The following is a 12805-nucleotide window of genomic DNA, read 5'->3' as shown; positions in this document are numbered from 1 at the left end:
AATGTTTGAATGGTCTAAAGTGTAATATATTATCCTATTTGCGGGCGTTGAGAAGCGATTCTCAACTCTCCTATTGGTGTGTATGATTTCCTACATGCAAGTCACATTCTTTGTTGTTTAACTTTAAGTATTACTTATGTGTAAATCCTTGTTAAGTTGATATTCTTCAAATGCTCACATACTACATGATTTGAATTATTGTTCCATTACTGTTCTAAATTGTATATGCATATCTGTTATAATGGAATGTCTTTGGGACTATGAAATAGTCCAGGAAATTGGTAATTGGCCTTGTGTTCGTGGCTGAGGTTGCTTTCGCCACGAAGGACGTGATTTGATGAACCCGAGTCGTATTAGAGTTGTCGGCAGTGGTTTGGCCACACGGAGTGTTTGCGCACTCTATGTCGTTCAACCCAACGTGTGCTCGTGCTAGTCGAGTTCTTCAAGTAACCTGATTGTCCGATGTATGTTCACCATGTATGGATGCTATTGTTTGAATCTAGGGTACTAAACTTACCGATGAAATCCCGTTAACCGCTGTACCTTGATCCGCTAAGACTCATGAGCCGGACATGGTGGTATGGGACACCGTGGTCGAGCTGTCGGCCTACACTGGGGTGACGAGCCTCCCCGTAGTGACCAGTGAGCACACCAGACTCGTGAGCCGATTATGGTGGTATGGGACACTATATTCATGCTGTCGGCCTACATTGATTGGTGACAAGCCCTTTGTAGTGACTTCGAGCATACCTTGATATTGCATTAAGGCGATGAGCCTTAAAGTAGTAACGAAAGTATGATAGGCGTGCATTGATTGGTGACGAGCCCTTTGCAGCGACCTAGAACCATATGATCGTATGAGATGGCCTAGGACTGACGACCCTAGAATGGATCACTGTGTGGAAATTGATATGAGGAAGGTACATTAGCTTCCCAATCCTGCTATATGAAAGGACTAATAACAACTTGGTAATCATGTTCATGCACCGCATTGCATGTACGTAGAAGTCGTTGGCACTACGGGAGGTTGTCATGCGTAACGTAAGATGAAGACATTGAGGGAGTGCAGGCGAAGGCATGCATCATTCCTACATACATCCTTGCATTAACAAGAATAGTTAGGATGTGTTTGATTGTATTGCCTTATCTTTACTGCTTGATTGATTTGATTACATGTTAACTTTTACGGTATAGTTCCACTGAGTTGATCACTCACTCCCACATTCTGGGGCGGTGTTTCAACACCAACCAGACTCTGTCTTGGATGCAGATGTTGACGGGACCCCTGAGGCAGAGCAGGAGTTCGAGGATGATGAGGCCGTATTTTCTTTTTTGCAGTTCTCAGGCGGGTTCATGTGAGCCATGTCCTGATGTGCGGGGATTCTATGTTTTCTTTGTAATTATACTAGATGATGTCATTTGATGCTTGTATTTTTGAAAGCAACACTTGTAAGTATGACCTGGCATGTATACGTATTTCAGGGACTTACACATGTACACATATGTTTCTTTAAGTCTTCCGCTTGTGTCTTTCACTTATCCCTGAATTATGTTTGTAGTTTAGCTTAATCTATTTCATGTTTTATGTACTCTTACAGACAACATACATCCATCATTAAATATGTTGCATAAGTGATGTTTTGAAACTTAGGAGCTGCGTTATGCTCGACCCCCGAATTTCAGGGCGTTACATTAAGTTTCATTAAACCTCTCACAATTATTCTCTCAAAAATTCGATTTTAGGTTTTCATCTTCTTCTAGTTTTAGTTCTAGTTACTTTGAAAATACTCACGATATTAGTCCCCGTGGATTCGACCTCAGTCTTACCGAGATTATTACTACATCGCGACCCTTCACTTGGGGTTGTGAACAAGTTTTTAGTGCCATTGCCGAGGATTAATTGTTGCGTTTTTTCTAAGATTAGCTAGTTTTAGAATTTGGTTAATATTAGGGTTTTTCTATTTTTAGGAATACGGTTTGTTTTCTGTTCTTAAAAAGCTTTCTAATTCTAGGATTTTTTTTTATTTTTAGAAACTTACTTTCTAATTATAGGTTTAGAAACTTTCTATTTTTAGAATTTCTATTTTTACAAATTGACTTATTTTATTTTGTTTTGCAGGATCTTAATTAGGAACTTCTAATTTGGTAACTTCTTTCTAATTCCGTCTCTCTTTCTATTTCCAGATTTCTATTTCTTTCTTTTAGGATAGATTCTAAAATTGAGGGCTAAGAGTGTTTCATGCTTAAGTGGGTCTGTGACAACACTCGACATCTTTTGACTGAAGGAGGATTGGTTGAGGAGTTATTTATCCATCGCAGGATTAGACACCACTCGAGATCCTTAGAGTTAATTAAAGTCATGGCCACAAATCAACCGGTAAATCAACAACTTCAACCTAAGGCTGAGGAAGTCCAGGATGAGAATGAGGTGCATCAAGCACCCCCGCCTCGTACTTTACAAGATTATTTATAACCGGCGGGGGTGAGTACACCCTCATGCATGTTTTTCCAGAAAATACAGGACATATGGATATCAAGCCAGGGGTAATCCAACTCCCAAAATTTCATGGATTTGAATATGAAAATCCATATCTACACTTGAAAGAGTTTGATGAAATCATAGCCACTCTATATTTTCTTAACATGTTTGACAACATGGTTAGGTTAAAACTCTTTCCTTTTTCTTTGAAAGAGAAAGTTATGATGTGGTTGCATTCACTGTGTCCTCGATCTATTGGTAGATGGAATGACATGACAAGGGAGTTTATAAAGAAAAATTTCCCATACCATAAGACGAACACCCTTAGAAAGTTGATCATGAACTTCGCCCAAAAGGAAGATGAAACATTCTTTCAATGTTGGGAACAGTTTAAGGATCTTGGCAACTCATGGCCACAACACGGTTTTGAAACGTGGCGCATCACAAACTTTTTCTATGATGGACTAACATCTTCCATGCGCCAATTAGTCGAGACAATGTGTAATAGGGAATTCATGAATAAAAGTGTCAATGATGTGTGGGATTACTTTGATAAACTTGCTGAAAACACACAATCATGGGAAATCTCACCAAAATCAAGCACCATGTCTAGGCCGACTCAATCCAGAGAGGGACAGAATGTATCTCCTGAAAGAGGACGATGATATCAATACTAAAGTGGCTAATCTCACCAGAAAACTCGAGGCCATGGAATTAAAGAAGGATAAGGTTAAGAAAACTGTTTACGATATTTGTACTTGCAACGTTCACACAATTGAAAATTGTCCAACGATACCTGCCTTTCAAGAGGTGTTGAATGAGCAATCCAATGTCATGAACAATTACTAAAGACCTTTCAATGGACCTTCCTCCAATACATACATTCCTAGTGGGAGAAATCATCCAAACTCTAGTTGGAGGAATGGACAAACTGTTACCCCTTAAGGTTTCTTAAACCAAATTCCAAATCAAGAGAAACCTCAAGAGGATCCGGTTCAAAAACATTTTCAAAAGTAAGAGCTTTTTAATCAGGGGATGCTATAAGCCTTTCAAGACCTTACAAAAGCCATAGAAGGGCTTAACACAAGGAATACGATTGGGAATAAGGGGAACCTTCCAGCTCAACCTCTTCCCAATCCAAAGCCAAATATGAAGTTAGCGACCCGAGCTCTTCAAACCAAATGGAGCAAGCTAAATCTATCAACACTCTTAAGAGTGGGAAGATCATTGACAAGACCATTCCGGTTAGGGCTGAAAAGCCAAAGGACCCGAAACAAGATAATAAAGATAGACCTAACATTGCTCCACAAGAATTAGAACCAGAACTTCAAGGCAAGCCGGTTGCTCCATTTCCTTAACGGTTGGTTGCACCAAAACCTCTTTCTAACTCTCACGACATTCTAGAGGTGTTGAAACAAGTAAAGGTCAATGTTCCTCTACTAGATGCAGTTAAACAAATACCTTCATATGCCAAATTTCTGAAAGACGTGTATGACTAAAAGACGGCAAAATATTCAAAAGAAAATCTTCTTAACTAAAAAAGTGAGTGCCATCCTAAAGCAAGATGTGCTAGAGAAATTCAAAGATCCATGTAGCCCAACCATACCTTGTGTAATTGGGAACTACGGAATTGATCACGCACTTCTTGACTTAGGAGCAACCGTAAATCTGATTCCCTACTCAGTCTACAAACAGTTAGGTTTGGGTGAAGTAAAACCTACCCTAACTATATTAAAACTTGCTGATCGCTCAGTTCGTGTACCGAGAGGGATAATTGAGGATGTGTTGGTCCAGGTTGACAGATTCTACTACCCAATAGATTTTATCATCCTGGATATGGAACTCATCAGTAACATGAGCACTCAAATTCTCATCATTCTCGGTTGCCCATTCCTTGCCACTTCAAATGCAATCATTAATTATAAGAATGGGGTCATGAGTATGTCTTTCTAAAATATGACATTGGAGTTGAATATCTTTTTCAACACAGGTAAACAGTTAGAGGTTGATGGTGATTTCTATGATATTAACATGATTGACTCTTTTGTAGAAGATAGAACACTTTTGACCTTATCCTCTGACCCTCCAAAGACGTGCTTGGCTCACTCCCATGATTTAGATGATGATATGATTAGGGAGACAGGTGTCATGCTTGATACTGCGCCAGTACTTGAAGTTAACCGGTGAAGGCCACAATTTGAAGAATTGCCCCAAACTGAAGTAGTCCCTCTACTGTGTAGCCTCAAGGCGCCGAAGCTTAACCTAAAACCATTGCCCTCAGATTTGAAATATGTTTATTTAGGTTAAAATGAGACATACCCGGTGGTGATTTCATCCCACCTTAAGTAAAAACAAGAGAGTATGTTTATATCTACTCTCATTGAGTATAAGGGAGCCCTTGGATGGGTGATTGCAGACCTCAAGGGAATTAACCGTTTGATTTGTACTCACTGCATTTATCTTGAGGATAACACGAAGACCTCTCGGTAACCATGACATAGACTAAATCTAAACATGAAGGAAGTAGTTAAGGTGAGGTTCTTGATGTAAGACCTGTACCCTAGTCCGTACCGTTTCGTATGCTTCCGCGGTCCTTTCGGTCGAATTTCGGCATTTCTCGACTCGTTTTCGATGTTTGCACCCGATCTTAAGCTGAGTCCAGCTTACCAAAGTCGGCTCGAATCGAGACTTGTTTCTTAGCGATTGTGTCGTCGCCGCAGTTCTAATGCCGCGACTTGTGCACCGAACCGATACCCAGGCCAGGAGATGTAGGCCAGCGTTTGTTTCAAAGAAACGCCGCGCATTGCGAATTTTGAGGAAATCTCTACGTCATGTCCCATCAATCAATCAATTAATGTCAAGTACAACCATACCTCAAGTACAAGCCCCATCCCTCCCTTTTAAAAAGTCAACTCTCCCTCTCTCCTCACCATCCCTCTTTTACCCCATTTTCAACCACAACCATACCTCCCATCACCTTTTTCTTACAACCACCACATCACCCATCCTTATCATCCCATCACTTCTCTCTCTCCCTCATTTCTCAAAAATATCTCCCAAGCAACATCCCACGTCCAACCTCCCTCTCTCCCAAACCACTAGTGTGGCCCACCCTCTCATCTCTCATCCACACCATTAAAATCTCATCAACCACCATCAAAAGTGAAGCCAAGGAGCATAGAAGGCTAAGGGAGAAAGGAGGAGGCCTAGAGGTGGGTGATCCTTGAGTTTCGACCATTGATTTCATGATTTGAGGGCCCACTTATTGGTGGGACCCATTTCGATGTATGTGATGTATCAATGGAGGGCCCATAGTGGCGAGGTCCCTCTCTATCACTGTTTCTCTCTCTCTCTCTCTCTTGGAATGGTGATGATGATGAAGGGGTGAGAGTGGCCCACCATGAATCGTATTTTTCATGTGGGACCCATCAGATGAATGTGTTGGATATCAAGCCCATTAGCGGCCCGGATGGAAGGAAAACATAAACATCAGGTGGATCAAACAGGTGGGCCACGGCCATATGAGACCCACCATAATGCTTGTGTTATGTCCATGACCGTCCAATGTCCAGAGAGCGTGAGATGAGAGTGTGGTGGCTCTCATGGAGAGCATGTACTGACATGGTTATGTACTGACACACAAAAAGAAAGGGAGCTTTTGAGAGTAGGCCATTCAAGCAGGCCTCACCTTGATGTATGTGCTTAATCCAAGCCACCCATCCTTTTCCTCAGATCATTTTAGGCGTTGAGCCAAAATTTGAGGCCAATATGATCATCGGGCGGACCATAGTATAGCAAATTGTGTTTCTACCATTGAAATACTGCCAGATGTTTGGGTATGCCAAAACCTGTCCAATGTTGGACTCGTTGGGATTGTATCGAGCCACAGGGACCAATGGTTGGGTTGGATTCATCCGAGGTGGGCCCCACCTACCAAAAACCATCAGATTTTAGTTTTTTTTTAAAAAAAGTAAAACAGCAGCAGCGTTGCTGTCAGAAGACACAAGTAGCGCCTGTGGCTGCGTGGGCGGGCAGATGGACAGACGGGCTGGCCCTCACGGCCCAGCTGTGGGCCCCACCATGATGCATTTCGAACATCAACACCGTGCATTTAAGGAGTCCCCTTTAAATTATGGGATATCCCAAAAAATCAGCCGTATACGGAACTCAGGTGGGCCACATCATCTAAAGTCCTGTGAAGACATGCCTAAAACATATAAAATCACTTGGCGGGGCCTACCTGATATTTGGATGCCGCTGAAACTTGGTCTGAACCCTCAGCCAAGTGGGACACACATAATGGGTGGGCTGGATTTGCGAACCACATTCCAATGGGCCCCTGACCGTGACCCTATGAATAGTTTAGGTTGCAGATAAGCATTCCAGTGGGCCCCAGTTTTTCCCAGGTCCACGTGACCTTTTAAATAGGTTGGATGTCAGATAAATATCATGGTGGGCCCAGGTCACGTGTGACCTTATCAAAGGGTTAGATGGAAAATAAACATTACGGTGGGCCCCAGTCCTACCCCAGGTCCACGTGACCCTATCAACAGGTTGGCTGGAAAATGAACATCACCGTGGGCCCCCTGGTCCACGTGACTTTATGAATAGTTTGGATGGCAATGAACATCATAGTGGGCCCTAAGTCTGAGTGACTTTATGAACAGTTTGGATGCCACAGAAACAGTATAGTGGGCCCTAAGTCTGAGTGGCCTTATGAACAGTTTGGATGTCACACGAACATTACCGTGGGCCCCCAGGTTTGAGTGATCTTATCAATGTGCTGGATGGAAAATAAACATTATGGTGGGCCTCACATGGGACCTACTGAGGCATGTATTGTAATCCACACTTTCCATTAATGTGGGCCCCACTAGAAGGTATGTACTTCATCAATGTCGACCATCCTTTCTATTCTTATGGGATCCATCATGATGCGTGTGTTTCACCCAAACTGTCCAACCATTTTGGAGATAATTTAAGGCCCATTGTTGAGGCCCATCTTGATGTATTGGTGGCCCTTGTTGAGGCCCACCTTAATATGTATATAAGACCCGTGTGGTGACGGCATTGTGATGTATGCAAGGCCCATGGGTTATGGCCCATTGTAATGTATGTAAGGCCCATTGGTGCGGCCCATTGATACGGCCCACTTGATGAATATAAGGCCCATATGATACGGCCCAATTGATGTATTTAAAGCGCAGTGGGGCGTAATAAGGTCCATTGCAATGCGTGATTCCTCTAGGGTGTATATAATGATGTTTATAACGGGTAGTGCCTTGGGAACAATGATGGTTAAAGGCCCACAATATAAGGATGATGTTGGTTAAATGTTCACATTGTCACTCTACCTAAGGCCCATTAATAGGCCCATACTTGCAGTGTGTAGGCCATCTAGGCCCATCTTCATTTTGATCAGAGCCCATCACCACATAACATGTATAGCATAGATCTATGATTCATGATCATACGCATCATATGTATGGCTGATATGAGAAGTGACTGATCATAGCATATGCCTTCAGGCAGATCGTTTATGGACTCCCTGATAGGCGGCGTCGCCCCACATGAGCACACGGTATGCATAGGATTGTTGCATATCTGATAGTATGATTCATGCACTTGCATTAGTGTGATTGTGATTACTGTATGCCCTAGTGACATCAGGGCCATAGCCTCCACAGACACATCGTGGGTGGCTGGATTGGATACTAAAAATATTGTTACTAAGCATCGGGGCGCCATAGATGTCCCTGGGTGAAAATCCTTAAACCCGATGGTACTAGAGGATGACTCCAACGTCGAGACCGAGTGGATATATGAGCACACGAGGGCCAAATACCAGGAGGTCGCGTCTCCCACTGTGTCGTGGTCGGTTGGAAAAGGGGTGTAGCCTTACTCGCCTGAAGGTAAGGGCAATACTAAGATGAGTTTAATCAGCTCACAAATAGGTCTGTTATCAACATGCCGAATAGGTATTGGCAAACTATTGGCCAGGCAGATAGTGAGGTTTCTTACGCTCACTTGGACTGTGCGGCTATGAGAGTTGTAGTGCCACTTGGAGTGTACTAAACCTCAGTGAGTATGCAGAATGAGAACTGTACTGATACATGATGAGGATTAGCATGCTTGAGTTGTATCTCGCATCGCATGGCCATGTTATGGCCGATAACATTCATATCTTACACCGCATAGCCTTGGTACGGCTGATTGCATTCATGTACTCATCACCATGATTCCGCATTACTCTGACCTTGCATTCTGAGCACGCTTATATTGCGCACATACTTACACCACCCTCTAAGCTTTTTATAAGCTTATGCACGATTGATTCATATAGGTGACGTCAGGACGCAGCCATACCCTTGTCGCAGTAAGAGCGTGCAGTCTAGCTTTTGGAGTTTCCATTATTTTCATTATATTGTATTTCCCTTTCATACACCTTGTACTTAAAAGTTTTTTATCATAGTGGATTTTGTGATGGTGTTCTTGTGGTTATTGTTCATGGGTTATGCTTATGATTATGCTCATTATGAATCAAATTAATATTAGAAATCCTCCTTGTAGGATCCCAGGATCGAAATCTAGTAAATGGGCGCCAGGAGCCGAGAATGGGGTTCTACGGAGGCTGTCGGCGCTGGACTCGGCGATCGGGAATTTTATGAGCCCAGTTTCTGAGTTCGGGCGTGACAGAAGTTGGTATCAGAGCATAACTTGGGAATAACTGAGAACAACATCACATATTTTCTATGAGTTTAGGATGATTAAGTTCCGAGTGCGAAACCTTTCGATTGAATTCCCTAACGTGCGATTCTCAAGGTTGATCGGTGTCCTTATTCTTCCTATAGGACATGCCGCTTAGGCGAGTGACCTGATCGACTCCCGCTTCACCACCTGAGGCTTCAGCTTTACCACTTGCGCCTGCTGTTCCACCGCCAGAGATCCCTACTCCACAGCCTGAGGATGTCGTTCCTCCACCTAATGCCGGTGCAGATCTGACCGTGCCTGTAAGTGCCTCGCAGTTACAGCAGATGTTATAGGCTGTGACTGCTACACTTCAGGGGTAGGGCAGGTGCCTAGTTGTTTCTCCAGCCCAAGCCGAGCAGGAGCGTGTGAGTTCCCTTCTTCGAGAGTTCAGACAGTTTGATCCTCTGTGTTTCCAGGGTGAGCCAGATCCGACTACAGCCTAGAGATGGTGCTCCGATGTGAAGAAGATCTTTGATACCATGTCATGTACGACCGAGCAGCAAGTCCGATTGGCTATATTTTTTCTCCAGGGAGAGGTCGAGCACTAGTGGACCTCTGTTTCCTGTATTGTAGGACCTGATCATGTCTGGACATGGGAGGATTTCATTGACTGATTCGAGAAGCAGTACTTCCCTGACCACATTCGACGTTAGAGAGCACTGGAGTTTGAGACTCTGGTGCAGGAGGACATGACCGTGGCACAGTACGCGGCCCATTTTATGGCGCTATCAAAGTTTGTGCAATATATGGTTGATGATGAGGGAAGAAAGGCCCACAGTTTTGAGAACAGCTTACCTTACGGTCTTCGAGGCCGTGTGATTGAGCACGAGCTCCTGACTTTTCAAGCAGTAGTGCGGAGGGCTCAGATTTACGAGACTAAGTAGGCCGGCTCGTAGAGTGACCAAGATTAGAGGAGGTGTCAGAACTGGAAGAGGCAGGCCCCCTCTAGTAGCTCCCAGCAGCATCAACGGCCAAAGAGGTATAGGAGCCACCCATCTGCTAGAGCACCAGCAGCCCCAGCAACACCTCCAGTGCCACCCCAGCAGCTGCTTACAGGGGCTTGTTTTGGATGTGGTGGGATAGGGCACCACCTGTCTGAGTGCCTTCACCCTCATCTATAGCCACCTAGAGCACCACAACAGCCTTCACAGTAATAGCCGAGGGCACCCCAGCAGCCTCTAGCACAGCAGCGAACCCATCAGTAGCGACTGCAGCCACCTCAGCTGCTGAGGCCCGAACAGTAGCAGAGACAGCAGTAAAGGCCGCCGCAAAGGCAACAGCACCACCAGGGACCTTAGAGGGGATAGACACCTCCCCAGCCAGCTCAGGCTAGGTTCTACATGGCTCAGTAGGATCCGCAGTCATCTGGATGAGTCATTGAGGGTATTTTTTCCATCTCCGCATGTATCGCTCATGTACTGTTTAATTCTGGTGCATTGCATTCATTCATGTCTGAGGATTTTTGTCATTCGACTGGATTATCGATAGATTCTTCTCACGAGGGGTTGACCATGTCGATGCCCTTGGGGAAGAGCACAGTATTGGGCCATTTCTATTCATTTTGTCCGGTTCTGGTCGGTGATATCTTTTTGCTCGTCGATTTATTTGTGCTGCCGATGTCAGATTTCGACGTCATCCTAGGCGTGGATTGGCATGCCGAGTACCACGCCATGTTGGATTGTTCTACGAGGAAGTCACATTTTTTGTACCCGACTTGCCACAGTTTCAGTTCGTCGCTGAACCTAGAGGAGAGCCATTGTCATGCTTAATGTCCTACGCTGTCGAGGAGCCTATTACCATTTATATTGATCAGTGGCCAGTTGTTGCGATTTTCCCGACGTGTTCCAGGAGATTCTGGGATTACCGCCGCGCTGTCATATTCAGTTCCAGATTGATCTTGTGCCCGGTACCGCGCCTATCTCGAAGGCCCCGTACCGTATGACACCAATGGAGTTACGTGAGCTGCAGCGACAGTTGGACGAGTTACGTGAGTTGGGATTCATTCGTCTGAGTAGTTCACCTTGGGGAGCACTGGTACTCATCATTAGGAAGAAGGATGGCTCGTTGGGTCTCTACGTGGACTACCGCGAGTTCAACCGAGTCACGATCAAGAACAAGTACCCGCTCCCGAGGATAGATGACTTATTTGATCAGTTGCAAGGTGCACAGTTCTTTTCAAAGATTGACTTGCATTCTGGTTATCATCAGATTCGGGTTTAAGAGGAGGACATCCCAAAGATGGCTTTCAGGACACGTTACAGTCATTTTGAGTTTCAAGTCATGTCTTTTGGACTGACCAATGCGCCCATGGTCTTTATGCAGTTGATGAATGAGGTCTTCCATCCGTATCTCGATCAATTTTTTGTGGTATTCATCGATGACATTCTGATCTATTCGAGGACCTGTGAGGAGCATGAGAAGCCTCTAGAGATCGCTTTGCAGACCCTCCATGCCCACCAGCTGTATGCGAAGCTGGAGAAGTACGAGTTCTGGTAAGAGGAGGTGATATTCCTCGATCATGTGGTGACGAGGGAGGGTGTCGCAGTGGACCCCTCGAAGGTTGAGGCAGTGCGTCAGTGGAGTCAGCCCACGACTGCATTCGAGATCCGTAGTTTCCTTGGTTTAGCGGGATACTATTGACGTTTCATTGAGGGCTTCTCCCGTATTGCAGCTCCGTTGACCAGGTTGACTCAGAAGGGCGCAGAGTTTATTTGAAGCGATGCCTGTGAGCGAACATTATGGAGCTGAAGGACCATCTGACGTCTGATCCTATCCTCACTCTTTCCTCTGGGAGTGATGGACTTGTTGTATTTTTCGATGCCTCACGTATTGGTTTAGGTGTTGTCCTGATATAGCGCGGCAGGCCTGTATCCTTCGCGTCTCGTCAGCTCAAGATTCATAAGCTGAACTACCCCATGCATGATTTGGAGCTGGCAGTAGTCGTCTTCACATTGAAGGTGTGGAAACACTATCTCTATGGGGTTAGGTTCGACCTCTTCTCCGACTACAAGAGCTTGAAGTATCTATTCTTTTAGTCCGAGCTGAACATGAGGCAGAGAGGCTAGATAGAGCTCTTAAAGGACTATGATTTCGACCTCCAGTACCACCCAGGTAAGGTAAATATGGTGACGGATGCCCTCAGCCGTCAGCCACGAGGCCTGGTGGCACATATGATGATTCAGGAGTGAAGGATGTTCGAGGATATAGCAGAGTACGACTTCAATTTTGGTTTGTAGTCTTCTATTGTTCAGCTATCGAGCCTGTCGATTCAACCCACTCTTGTCACAAGGGTAATTGAGGCTCAGCAGACAGATAAGTCGTTACAGGATTATTGAGCAGAGGCAGCATCTGAGAGTCAAATAGATTGACAAATTGGTGCTGATGGTGGACTTCGCTTCAGAGGCCGATTGTGTGTCCCAGATATTCCTGAGTTGCGCAGAGATCTTATGACCGAGGCACATCGATCGCGATTTTCTATCCACCCTAACTCGACGAAGATGTATCATGCTATGAGGAGACAGTATTTTTGGTGGGGATGAAGCGACAGATTGCCAGTTTTATGGCCGAGTGTGACAC

General features: G+C 44.7%; 1 non-coding gene across 1 annotated transcript; it reads right to left on the bottom strand.

Moving 5' to 3' along the window:
• Positions 1-2799: 2799 nt before the first annotated feature.
• On the bottom strand, positions 2800-2906 carry LOC131226468 (small nucleolar RNA R71). The gene has a single exon (XR_009161850.1). It is a non-coding gene; the product is annotated as a small nucleolar RNA R71 (small nucleolar RNA).
• Between the last annotated feature and the right edge of the window lie 9899 nt (positions 2907-12805).

This window comes from Magnolia sinica, chromosome 14 (assembly GCF_029962835.1).
Source record: "Magnolia sinica isolate HGM2019 chromosome 14, MsV1, whole genome shotgun sequence".
Lineage (NCBI taxonomy): Eukaryota > Viridiplantae > Streptophyta > Magnoliopsida > Magnoliales > Magnoliaceae > Magnolia > Magnolia sinica.
The sequence above is the reverse complement of the archived record's forward strand: the minus strand, read 5'-3'. Positions and strand labels throughout refer to the sequence as shown.